A 14,199-nucleotide genomic window follows, 5' to 3' on the forward strand; every position below is an offset into this window, starting at 1 on the left:
GATTTTACAAGTGAAATGTGAAGATAATTCGACAAGTATAAAAATGAAAAATGTTTGCTCACAGATACATAGAGAGAAGGGAGAAAAAGGGCGCCCTCTGGTGGAGAAAGGAGGGAACAGTATTGACAATAACTCATCAAAATGTGGAAAGAGACACTGATTTTACAAGTGAAATATGAAGATAATTTGACAAATACAAAAAAGAAAGGAGAAAATTTAAAGGAGGGAGAGAGAGGGCGCCCTCTGGTGGAGACATGAGGAAATAGGTTACTACAATAAGTCAGACCCTGATTTTACAAGCGAAATATGAAGATAATTCGACAAGTATAAAAATGAAAAATATTTGCTCACAGATACGCAGAGGAGGTGGGAGAGAGAGGGCGCCCTCTGGTGGAGACGTGAGTGAACAGTATTGACAATAACTCATCAAAATGTGGAACGAGACACTGATTTTACAGGTGAAATATGACAATAATTCGACAAGTATAAAAATGAAAAATGTTTGTCCACAGATACATAGAAAGGAGGGAGAGAGAGGGCGCCATCTGGTGGAGACATGAGAGAAAAAATACCAACAATAAGTCTTAAATATGTGGAAAGAAACACTGATTTTACAAGTGAAGATAATTTGACAAGTATAAAAATGAAAAATGTTTGCCCACAGATTTATAGAAAGGAGGGAGAGAGAGGGCGCCATCTAGTGGAGACATGGGGGAAGAGGTTACTACAATAAGTCAAGTGAAATATGACGGTAATTTGACAAGTACAAAAATGAAAAATATTTGCTCACAGATACACAGAGGAGTTGGGAGAGAGAGGGCGCCCTCTGGTGGAGACGTGAGTGAACAGTACTGACAACAACTCATCAAAATGTGGAAAGAGACGCTGATTTTACGAGTGAAATGTGAAGATAATTTGACAAAGCTGGACAAATTGGTAATTGGACAAATACTGAAGGTGTGTGACTGGTTTACAGATGCGTAGAGAAGGCAGAGAGAGCGCCATCTGGTGGAGAACAGTGGTTAGAGCAGGGGTCTCCAACCTTTTTCTTTCAGCGAGCTACGTTTACAAAAAGAAAATGTCAAAGAGCTACGAATTTTAACAAGAAACTGAGCATAGGAAAGCCTTAGATGGGGAACATATAACAGACAAACCTATAACACACAAAGTTAGGCATTAAAATTAAACATTTATAAAGTTAATTCATCAACTTTGAGTTATTCAGCACAATATGTATAATTCAGAAATCCCTTGGTGAGTTACTTGGAGTTACGTTGGAGACCTCTGGGTTAGAGGAAAATAATTGGGCATTAATTTGTGAGACACTGATTTTACAAGTGAAATAGGAAGGTTATTGAATAAATATAAAGAGTGAAGATTGTTTGAAAAAGGGCCGGGCAATTTAATCCGTGGATCATTCGTGGATCATTCGTTTTTCAATATAAAACCAAAAATAAGAAAAGGAAAAAGTAGTTGTTTTCTTCATTATTTGTCTCCAAAACCAAAATGAAAAAACAGAGAATGATTTGTTTTTTCAGTTTTTGATTTTGTGTTTCAATGAATAATGGAAAAAACGGATAACAACTGAGCCAAGACTAAACCAGGTCCGACCAGACCGGAACCGGACCGGGACTGAGACCAGGACTTAGACCGGGACCAGGCCAAGACTGAGCCCGGGACCAGACCAGAACTGAGGCCAGGACTGAGACCAGGACCAGACCAGAACTGAGACCAGGACTGAGACCGGGACTGAGACCGGGACCAGACCAGAACTGAGACCAGGACTGAGACCGGGACTGAGACTGGGACCAGACCAGAACTGAGACCAGACTGAGACCGGGACTGAGACCGGGACTGAGGCCGGGACCAGACCAGGACCAGGCAGTGATTGAGACCGGGACTGAGACTGGGACCAGACCGGGACTGAGACCGGGACCAGACCAGAATGGAGACCAGGACTGAGACCGGGACCAGACCAGGACCAGGATTGAGACCGGGACTGAGACCGGGACCGAGACCAGAACTGAGACCAGGACTGAGACCGGGACTGAGACTGGGACCAGACCAGAGACTGAGAGACCCGGGACTGAGACTGGGACCAGACCAGAACTGAGACCAGGACTGAGACCGGGACTGAGACTGGGACCAGACCAAGACTGAAAATGGTTTAGTCTTGGTTTAGTCCTGGTTCAAACCCACATTGCAGTTTAAGTCACAGAAATGGGAAACGTCTGTTATCCGTTTTTTTTCCATTATTCATTGAAACACAAAATCGAAAACTGAAAAAAACAAATCATTCTGTGTTTTTTCATTTTGGTTTTGGAGACAAATAATGAAGAAAGCAGTTATTTTTTCGTTTTCTTATTTTTGGTTTTATATTGAAAAACAAATGAACAGATTCAGTTTCACTTTCTTTTCTTTTTTTTCTTTTTCACACCCTGGATTACGATTTGAATCCATTTTAATTAAAGTCGGCACATTCTTCATATCCTATTATTTATGACATTGTAAAATTCCTTCAATTACATACAGTGTGTAATCTTGTTTGAACAATAATTGAAATTAGAATGTCATTTTTTACAACGCCCATCATTTCCACAATTGCACAATATCGCCGCTTTGCAAGTTAGAAAGTCAGGAGTAAACTTTCTCCTCAATTTCACAATCATTTATGAAAAACACAATGAATTAAACGAATTGGATGAAATGCCCGGCCCTAGTTCGACAACGTGTGACGATCCGGTGTGAAAAAAATGCAACAGTATTTGTAAAATTGTAGGTTTTCACTGTCATAAACACGAAAAAAAGCAACAGAACTGTCAATAATAATGGACTTTACAACTGGAAATGACTGGAAACGTCAACGCGAAGACAGATCTAAGGAAATGAATCGTCAAATAATGTTTGTTTTTTTTGCTGCATGAAAGAGACTCCCTTTAACATGTGAACCTGCCACCGACAATGACTTAAAAACTTCATTTCGAACTTCATTTTTTTACCGCGGCGTAGCAGATTTTGACGCCCGTTTCTGCCTCAACGATCCATTCGAAACTGGCCGGACTGGAAGGGTTGCATGGAAAATATCGCAGCTAACCACTCTGCCACTCGCTTCGTACGGGAATAAAAGTGGACAGTCCCCAAAAAAAAAAAAGCGGAGTAACGTCGCGCCCTCTAGTGGTCAAGATGAGAACGAATGGAGATTTTTTTTTACAAATAAAGATGAAAAACCATTGCCTACTGAGCTGATGACGCATGGGACTCAAAAGGTTTACACGTTTTTGTCGATTGTGGATCGGAATTACGGTCCGTTTTTTTCCAGAATCTTCCGCAGCTTCCAACCACCAGCACTCCGGACTCGTCTCCCGATGTCATTTTTTTTCCATGGACAAAGACGATTTACCGCGCAGACTGTTAAAAAAAGAGGCCCACTGCTACATGCTGCAACGCTCTCTATGCTTGTACACGGTGTTTACACGCACACGACTAACAATGCAATATCTGTGTTTTAATACGGGACCAATCAGCTGTGAGAAAAATGTTCCACGGATCAAATATAGAATTGTACGTTTGTCAGACTCGTTTATTCTCTTGTGTCTGATTTCATTCATTTTAGAATTAACAAACTGGTTGTCTGGTTGGTGGACTACTTTTACTTTTACTTAAAATTATAAACTGAATCGTAAAGTATTGTTATTTTAAATACTGTTTTGTTTTGTTTTTTACCAACAGATACCTTAAAAAAAAAGGTTAGTGTCATAATGTTTGAACTTTTATTCATACAAAGTTGTTCAGTATTTACTTGAGAGATAAATAACAGCTACAGGACACATTTGGATCAGTTTTGTCTTATTTTAGTTTTATTTTAAGGTGTCTGGTGCAGAGTCCTGCTGAAATGGGTGGGTTTTAACGTTCTTGAATTTTACGGGCGGGTAGTGATTACACACGGGATTACTCCAGGACTAAACCAGGACTACTCCAGGACTAAACCAGGACTACTCCAGGACTAAACCAGGACTACTCCAGGACTAAACCAGGACTACTCCAGGACTAAACCAGGACTACTCCAGGACTACACCAGGACTAAACCAGGACTACTCCAGGACTACACCAGGACTAAACCAGGACTACTCCAGGACTAAACCAGGACTACACCAGGACTACTCCAGGACTACACCAGGACTAAACCAGGACTACACCAGGACTAAACCAGGACTACTCCAGGACTACACCAGGACTACACCAGGACTACTCCAGGACTACACCAGGACTACACCAGGACTACTCCAGGACTAAACCAGGACTAAACCAGGACTACTCCAAGACTACACCAGGACTAAACCAGGACTACTCCAGGACTAAACCAGGACTACTCCAGGACTACACCAGGACTAAACCAGGACTACTCCAGGACTAAACCAGGACTACTCCAGGACTAAACCAGGACTACTCCAGGACTAAACCAGGACTACTCCAGGACTACACCAGGACTAAACCAGGACTACTCCAGGACTAAACCAGGACTACTCCAGGACTACACCAGGACTAAACCAGGACTACTCCAGGACTACACCAGGACTACACCAGGACTACTCCAGGACTACACCAGGACTAAACCAGGACTACTCCAGGACTAAACCAGGACTACTCCAGGACTACACCTGGACTAAACCAGGACTAAACCAGGACTACACCAGGACTAAACCAGGACTACTCCAGGACTACACCAGGACTAAACCAGGACTACACCAGGACTACTCCAGGACTACACCAGGACTAAACCAGGACTACACCAGGACTACACCAGGACTACTCCAGGACTACACCAGGACTACACCAGGACTACTCCAGGACTAAACCAGGACTACTCCAGGACTACACCAGGACTAAACCAGGACTACTCCAGGACTACTCCAGGACTACTCCAGGACTAAACCAGGACTACACCAGGACTAAACCAGGACTACACCAGGACTACTCCAGGACTACACCAGGACTAAACCAGGACTACACCAGGACTACACCAGGACTACACCAGGACTACTCCAGGACTACACCAGGACTACACCAGGACTACTCCAGGACTAAACCAGGACTAAACCAGGACTACTCCAAGACTACACCAGGACTAAACCAGGACTACACCAGGACTAAACCAGGACTAAACAAGGTCTAAACCAGGTCTAAACCAGGACTGAATCAGGACTAAACCAGGACTAAAGCAGAACTGAACCAGGACTGAACCAGGAGGATGATCAGACAATAACTGAGGTGATATAACTCATCAAGTCCCACTGTTGCCAGCAGAGGGCAGCAGACCAGAGTCCTGCACGGGTTCATTTTTGGAGACTAACCTAGGACTGAACCAGGAGGACTAAACCAGGACTGAACTAGGACTAAACCAGGACTAAACCAGGACTAATCCAGAACTAACCTAGGACTGAACTAGGACTAAAACTGGACTAAATTAGGACTAAAACTGGACTAAAACAGGACTAAACCAGGACTTACTCAGGACTAAAACAAGACTAACCCAGAACTACCCAAGGACTGAACTAGGACCAAAACAGGACCAAAACTGGACTAAAACAGGACTAAAACTGTACTACAACAGGACTAAACCTGGACTAAAACTGGACTAAAACAGGACTAAACCAGGACTAAAGCAGAACTGAACCAGGACTGAACCAGGACTACACCAGGACTAAACCAGGACTGAACCAAGATTACACCAGGACTAAACCAGGTCTAAACCAGGACTAATCTTGTACTGAAGAGAGAGACTCTAACCCCCCTGGACCCCATGGAGCAGGGTGTCTGCGCTTACCTCCGTGGGGCACGATCCCTTCGCCCGCGGCCACCCGACAGTCTACGTGGGCGCACCTCCGGGCCCATCCCGACACTTAGTCCTGGTTCAGTTCTGGTTGAGTCCTGTTTTAGTCCTGGGTAAGTCCTGGTTTAGTCCTGTTTTAGTCCAGTTTTAGTCCTGTTTTGGTCCAGTTTTAGTCCTGTTTTGGTCCTAGTTCAAGTCCTAGGTTAGTTCTGGATTAGTCCTGGTTTAGTCCAGGTTTAGTCCAGTTTTAGTCCTGTTTTAGTCCAGTTTTAGTCCTGTTTTGGTCCTAGTTCAGTCCTTGGTTAGTCCTTGGTTAGTTCTGGGTTAGTCTTGTTTTAGTCCTGAGTAAGTCCTGGTTTAGTCCTGTTTTAGTCCAGTTTTAGTCCTAGTTCAGTCCTAGGTTAGTTCTGGATTAGTCCTGGTTTAGTCCTGTTTTAGTCCTACGTTAGTTCTGGATTAGTCCTGGTTTAGTCCAGTTTTAGTCCTGTTTTGGTCCTAGTTCAGTCCTTGGTTAGTCCTTGGTTAGTTCTGGGTTAGTCCTGGTTTAGTCCAGTTTTAGTCCTAATTTAGTCCAGTTTTAGTCCTAGTTCAGTCCTAGGTTAGTTCTGGATTAGTCCTGGTTTAGTCCAGTTTTAGTCCTGTTTTAGTCCAGTTTTAGTCCTGTTTTAGTCCAGTTTTAGTCCTGTTTTGGTCCTAGTTCAGTCCTTGGTTAGTCCTTGGTTAGTCCTTGGGTAGTTCTGGGCTAGTCTTGTTTTAGTCCTGAGTAAGTCCTGGTTTAGTCCAGTTTTAGTCCTAATTTAGTCCAGTTTTAGTCCTAGTTCAGTCCTAGGTTAGTTCTGGATTAGTCCTGTTTTAGTCCTAGTTCAGTCCTGGTTTAGTCCTCCTGGTTCAATCCTAGGTTAGTCTCCAAAAATGAACCCATGCAGGACTCTGGTCTGCTGCCCTCTGCTGGCAACAGTGGGACTTGATGAGTTATATCACCTCAGTTATTGTCAACATGATGCAAACAAACACAAACTGCATCGGGTTTGAGTCCAGTGAACATGTGTCCACGTTTACACACCAAAAATTCTATTCCAGGAACTTTTTTACAGCACCGTTCTTCCCTTTCTCTGGTTTTTAAAGATGAGATTAGTGGTCCTCCTCCGTAACAGCTGAGCCAGGTTCATTCATGTAGAAACACGGAGCTCCTGCTGAGGCCAATGTGCCACAGCCTGCTCCTATAAATCTGACGCCGCCTCGGGAGATTTTCACACCGCAGCCAGGGTTAAAGGGGAGGGTCTGCGCCGAAGGACTCGTCATCACAGGTGGAAAGTGACTATAAAGACTTTTTGGAAGAGCAATTTTACGTTCTGAGCCGTTTTTTAAATGTCACGTATTACGCAAAATTGACTCTTGTGAGATTTTAGCCTCGTTATAATGTTTCCTCCTCAAAAACAGACCTGGATTTGGGTTTAGTTTCATTCACCTGTTCGTCTTCAAAACTCAAAATGCTCTATTGTTGTTTGTGAATAAAACAAAACACAACTCCAGTTCTGTTTGTGATGAGAAAACAACATTACAACATAGATCAGAAAACAGCATGATATTGGCCCCTTTAAGTGGATGCTTTTTACTATTTTTGCATTTCCGGTCAATGTAGGTTATTTATTTATTTAGATTTTTTGGCAATGTGGCTTGTGTGACCCCAGAGATCGAATCAATCGTCTCTGGTGACACGTTTCCTATGATGTTACGTCATCTCCACTCTGCCATGAGTCAGATGTAAACAATGGAGGGAGAGACGTACGACTTTTGCAGCTGGAAATACAAACATTATTTTGATTTTTATTTCAGCTAAGGATGGCAACATAAAGGTTTGCTGGCGACAAAGTGTGGAAGCGGGTGGGGGATCAGCCGCTGTTGAAAGTAACTAATAGTAACTTGTAATCTCATTTAGTTATTTTTAAAAGCAAGTAATCAGTAACTTAACTAAGGTACTTTTTAAAGAAGTAATCAGTAGTCAGATTACCATTTCAAAGTAACTATGGCAACACTGCAGGAGTGAAAAATTCTGATTTGGGTCACTTCAGTCTGCAGTCTGAATGTAGCTTTAGATCACAGGTGTCAAACATAAGGCCTGGGGGCCAGATCCGGCCCTCCAAGACCTTTAATGTGGCCCTTGGCTGATTTTCTACTTAAATATTTGAATTATATTTTCTATTAAAATATTGGTAATTTTCTGCATCACTTAGCATAGCAGCATCTCCAGCGCCTCTGTGCGTGGCCCCTCCCACCAGAGCAACACAAAAGAACACTTGTCTTTTTCCAAACAATCCTTTTTGACTGTTGACCATGACACCCTCATCAGCAAAATGTCAAAAATATGAAAAGTGGAGCTGAGTGCAGGATTTTCCAAGAAAAATTGACTTATTCCTGTTTGCATACAAGATAATGTTAAAACATTGTGTCGAAATAGAATTTTTCTTAAAGTTTCAGGTTGTTCACAATATTATAATATTTTGTAAAAGAAAGAGTTCATCAATTAAAAAAGATTTCTGTAATAGATTTGCATTTCTCTGCACAAATATTTGAACTTATTGTTATTTTTGGGGTTTATATGACATGAGTTTTCTGATCCGGCCCCTTTGGGATAAAGTAGGTTGGATACGACCCCCGGACCAAAATGAGTTTGACACCCCTGATTTAGATGAAGAAAACTGGGCCATTTTCTCATTTTCCGTAGATTTTGTCAGACTTACTACCATGAAAAGAGCCCGCCAGAAGTTGTCATCACATGTTTTCAAACGCCATCCTGGTTTGTGATGTAAGCGTGAACAGAGGCTCTTGTTGAGTTTCAGATGAAATCACAACATTTGATAGGCCAACACTATTTAATCCAGATGAGGAGCAAGTAAAATGAAAAGTGTTAAAACTGCTAAATTTTGACGTAACCTGATTCATCAGCCGGCTTCACTTCATGAAAACCGTCTGACCTCGCAGCATTAGGATTCGTTCGCTCGATGGTAGGCGGGTACTTTTTTTTATTTAACCAATTGGTCGTGACGTATGTAATGCGCCGGAACACTCAGTGCTGTCCAGGTGATTGCCGGCACAACAGCAAACAAAACAGAATGAACATGTCTGTCAGAGATCGTCGTTTCTGCGAGATGAACTTGCAAATTAAAGGTGCAATAAAAAAATGTGAGGTTCATATTTGACAAAGGAAGTCCAAATGAGGATAGTGTATGCAGTCTGCTATCGCAACTCTTCGCTGACTGGCTGGTGCGTGATCTACAACTTCCGGGTTCTTGCAAAATGTCTAGTGTATTCTGATTCTGATCAGCCATTCTGGAGCCGTTTTCAATGGGATTATTGTGGACAAACACTGTATCCACAACGAAAACGATTCAAATACGTACTAGTGTGAACGGGCCTTAGGCTACGTTCAGACTGCAGCCTGAAGTGACCCAAATCAGATTTTTTGGCCTCTATGTGACCTGTATCTGATCTTTTAATGACAGTCTGAACGACACAGATTCGATTTTTTCAAATATGACCCAGGCCACTTCGAAATGTGCTCCTGAAACCGATACATATCTGATATTTTGACACTTCAGTCTGAACGGCCAAAGCGCATTCGTCCGACTGACATGTTATCAATAAGCCACAAACGTCACTATTCTGCGCTGAAGTAGGTGAAAATTGTTAGTGAACTTGTGTCACTGAAGCGAAGCACATCACCACTCACCACTCTTGGCTCCGTCTCCACATCCACACGTTCCTTTCAATGGACGTCGCTGCCACTTTCCCACAAAACGCCACGGCCAAAAACCTCGTCCTTCTCCTTCTCAATCTCCTCCTTAAAACAAGTTGTTCATGTTTTGGTTCAGGTACAAGAGGAACTTTAAAATCTCCAGGTGCTCAATGCTCGCGTCAACTTCCGTAAACACAGAGCACGCTCGCTGCGGTTGACGTCGTCGTGTCTCCAGTGTCACATGCGGGACACTTTTGGGCCGTTTAATGTTCACACTGGAGTCACATACAAGTCGCATTTAACTGGAAATGTGAACGACCTCGCAAAAACATCGGATTTCACAACAAAATCCGAATTGAGCGTTAAGCCCTGCAGTCTGAACGTAGCCTTAATCGCTGGAGAGAAATGAAATTGAGCGGAGGCACTAGGAGGCACCGACCTGGATAGAGTTTTAGGGCATAAACACTAAAATGATCAGGTTTAACATTTGTGCATTTAGCTTTTGGATATTTTATGGCAAAATACAACGTTAGTACTAGGGAAAACTGGCTCTTCTGAGAGTATGACGTCTAGAATCTTAAAACCATCAATGTGTCTTCTTTAACTTGCAAACTGCAACTATTCAGTTCATTGTTTTTTGGCTCCTGAGGCAAAGAAAGACCATGGCGAGGGATCAAAGTAAAACAAAAGTTCTGAGTAAGACGGCTATTGAAAGCAGGGGATATTTGGGTATTTTAGAGGCTGTGAATACAACAGGGCATCATTGTTTTAGGCCTTAATCTTACTGATACTTTGCAGCTGAAGTCATCAACATTCCCCGGGGGTATGACGCTAACCGAAGTCACTGCTGTGTCTGAAGCTTTGTTACTCAAGTTAGACTTTCATTTAGGCTTTTTAAAAAACACAATCTGCCCACAAAGAGCTGATTTAGTTGGAACCACAACAGATGAGCTGATTTGTGCCGTTAAACCCTCAAAAGTCTCTCTCAAATACCATAACATTCACACGCTAGCTAGCATTAGCCAACTGTTTTTCTGTTAGCCGCTCGCTGCTTTATTGTTGAAATTCAATCTGCTGAATAAAAGTGTTGTTTATATCAATTTTGTACTTTTTCTTGACTTTTCGGACTACCTTAACTTAAAACTTTTGGCTGTGTTTGCTAATGTGCGTATTGTGGCACCATGGTAACTGCTAAACATTTGGTCATAGACACACATGTAGAACTTAGGAACAGCGTCAGTGTTTAAAAGTCAAATTTTATACGTGTAAAGTCAAAATTTGTCAATGTTTAAAAGCTTAAAAAGTACAAGTACTTCTTCCACCACTAGATCAAATTTGTGTAGTGTAATGTGAAACGTGTCACCATGGTAACTGCTAAACATTTTGCCATAGACACACATGTAAAACTAGACAGCGTCAGTGTTTAAAAGCCAAAAAAAAAAAAAAAAAACAAAACCCAAACAAAAAACTGAATACTTCTTTCATCACTAGAACAAATTTGTTTAGTGTAATGCGAAACATGTCACTGTGGTAACTACTAAACATTTTGCCATAGACACACATGTAGAACCAGCCTGTGTTTAAAAGCTAAATTTTATCAGTGTAAAATCAAAATTTGTCAGTGTTTAAAAGACAAACAAACAAAAACTTGAGTACCACCAGTAGACCAAATTTGTGAAGTGTAACAAGAAACGTGTCACCATGGTAACTGCTTAACATTTCGCCATAGACATACATGTAGAACTAGACACAGCATCAATGTTTAGAAGCCAAAAACCCAAACAAAAAATGGAGTACTTCTTACACCACTAAACCAGATTTGTGTAGTGTAATGAGAAATGTGTCACCGTGGTAACTGCTTAACATTTCGCCATAGACATACATGTAGAACTAGACACAGCATCAATGTTTAAAAGCCAAAAACCCAAACAAAAAATGGAGTACTTCTTACACCACTAAACCAGATTTGTGTAGTGTAATGAGAAATGTGTCACCGTGGTAACTGCTTAACATTTCGCCATAGACAGCCAGGCAGAGCATCAATGTTTAAAAGCCAAACAAATACAAAAAATGTACTTGGAGGATGGAGCGTAAGATTGACAGACGGATCGGTGCCGTGTCTGCAGTAATGCGATCGCTGTATCGGACCATTGTGGTGAAGAGAGCTTTCGATTTACCGGTCAGTCTTCGTTCCTACACTCACCCTCTCTATGGTCATGAGCTCTGGGTAATGACTGAAATTACGAGATCACAGATACAAGTGGCCAAAATGAGCTTCTTTCTCACCCTATCTTAGAGATGTCTCTGAACTGGCCTGGGAACGTCTCAGGATCCCCCCCGAAGGAGCTGGAGGACGTGTCTGGGGTGAAGGAAGTCTGGGAGTCCCTGCTTAGACTGCTGCCCCCGCGACCCAGCCCCAGATAAGTGGAAAAACTGGATGGAGTACTTCTTCCAGCACTAGAACAAACTTATGAAGTGTAATGAGAAACCTGTCACCATGGTAACTGCTAAACGATTTGCCATAGACACACATGTAGAACCCAGCATCGATCTTTAAAAGCCCAAAAAACCCAAAAATGGAGTACTTCTTCCACCACTAGATCAAATGTGTGCAGTGTAATGAGAAACGAGACAAGCTTGTGTAGTTGAACCATTGTAACATTTATTTCCGTTCATTTGGCCTTCACTCTTTGTTTCCCCGTCAGTCAGTCAGTCTGTGTGGTGTATGGTACATTGCACTGCAGATGGTAAACCAAACCAGACCCATGTTTTACAATACTGAACATTTTCCACTATTTTTGAGCTGTAGGAAACCAGCTGTGCCACGGAAGAGAGGGAGGACTGACCTATGACCCCTGACCCGTCTCTACGCCGCAGGGAGGAACGCGTGAGCAATTAGAAGGTATACGGGACTGCAGCTTCACGGAGGGAAAGGGAGAAATTACAGCAAAATGGAGTTACAGAGTTGGTCTTTCTCAAACCGTGGTACTCTGACTTCTTTTTATTAACTTTTTTGTCCTCCTTTGGATTATTTCTTGTTTAGAAATGCAGTGGAAATGATTTGGTCCACTTTCAGACCTGGTTTAGCACTAGCTTTGACCTAGAATTATCTGATTTTCTTTCTTTCTTTTTCTTTTTTTTTCTAAATTTGGTTTGAGCAGTTACCACTGTCGCTTAGTTTCTTCTCTCGGGCAAATATTGCACCATAAAAGAGAAACTACAATCCGTCTGTGGAGATCAAAAGTGACCGCATAAAAGTTGGATCAAAAGTATATTTCTCGTTCACATTTCCCATAGACTTCCATTTAAAAAAAAAAAAAAAAAAAAGTTCAGTTTCAAAGCTTGCAGGGTTAAGCAACAAAATTCTGAATCACTATATTATTAAACATTTTGAAAAATATGAATTCTAGTTGTACCATGCCTTTAAACTCTTATTAGAATTTTTCGAAAAGTCTATGGGAAAAATGAATGGGAAATTTACTTCTGGAATTGCAGTCCACTTCGAAGTCACAGTAAATTTTCCATAATTTTTTCCCATGGACAAAAAAAAAAAAAAGAAAAACATCAAGAGTTCAAAGACATCGTGGTGGCTAAACAGGTGGTAACAAATATTCAAACTTGATTGTTTTAAGTACACAAAGCAAATTTAAAATGCTAAATTATGCAAAACATTTTAATTTTGCCATTTATAAAATTTTGCCATTTATATAGTTGTACCTTTAGGACTGAAAGCCAACGTGTTATGGATATTAGTTACCACATAGCAGGTTCGTCATGCCTTTCAACTTGTTAATCCTAAATTTAAAGTAAATTTAAAATGCTAAATTATGCAGAATATTTAAATAATTTTGCGATTTGTAAAGTTGTACCTTTAGGACTGAAAACCACCGTGTTATAGATATTTGTCATTACATAGCAGGTTTGTTTTATGTCATGCCTTTAAACTATTTAATATTGGAATTTTCTGAAAAGTCCATGGGAAAAATGAACGAAAAATTTACTTCTGGAATTGCAATCCATGTCAATTTCGAACCAAATTTTCCATTCATTTTTCTCATACTCAAAAAATTTAAATATTAAGAGTTCAAAGACATTGTGGAGGTTAACCAGGTGGTAACAAATATCCAAACTCTGTTGTTTTAAGTACACAAAGCAAATTAAAATGGAAAATTTGGCAAAATATTTCAATAATTTTGCGATTTATAAAGTTTTAGAAACAGATTTGAACTAAAATTATAGATCTTGTGGTCATTAGTTAACCCATACCTGATTAACCCTGAGCTTTCAAACTTTTAATATTCGTTCATTTCAAAGTCTATGGGAAAAACTAATGGGAAATTTACTTCCAGAGTGAGCGGGGCCATTGCTTAAATATGGTTCTCAAACAAAAACTTGCAAACTTCCCAAGTGGTTAAAATTTTGTAGATCCTTTAAGTTTTTTGTCACCCATGTTCACACTGATAATAATATACAATTTTAGACTCTGTCCCATTCATTTCACGTGTAATCGACTGTAACAAACGCATTAAGTGAGATTTTCCTGTCAGTGGCGCAGCTGGATTCCTCTGCCCCGATCATAAACAAGCCTTCTGTTATTGCATGATTTTATATAAAAAAACAAAACAAAAACCCT

Source organism: Boleophthalmus pectinirostris, unplaced genomic scaffold (assembly GCF_026225935.1).
Source record: "Boleophthalmus pectinirostris isolate CB_2022bp ecotype Guang Dong unplaced genomic scaffold, ASM2622593v1 HiC_scaffold_13, whole genome shotgun sequence".
Taxonomy (NCBI): domain Eukaryota; kingdom Metazoa; phylum Chordata; class Actinopteri; order Gobiiformes; family Gobiidae; genus Boleophthalmus; species Boleophthalmus pectinirostris.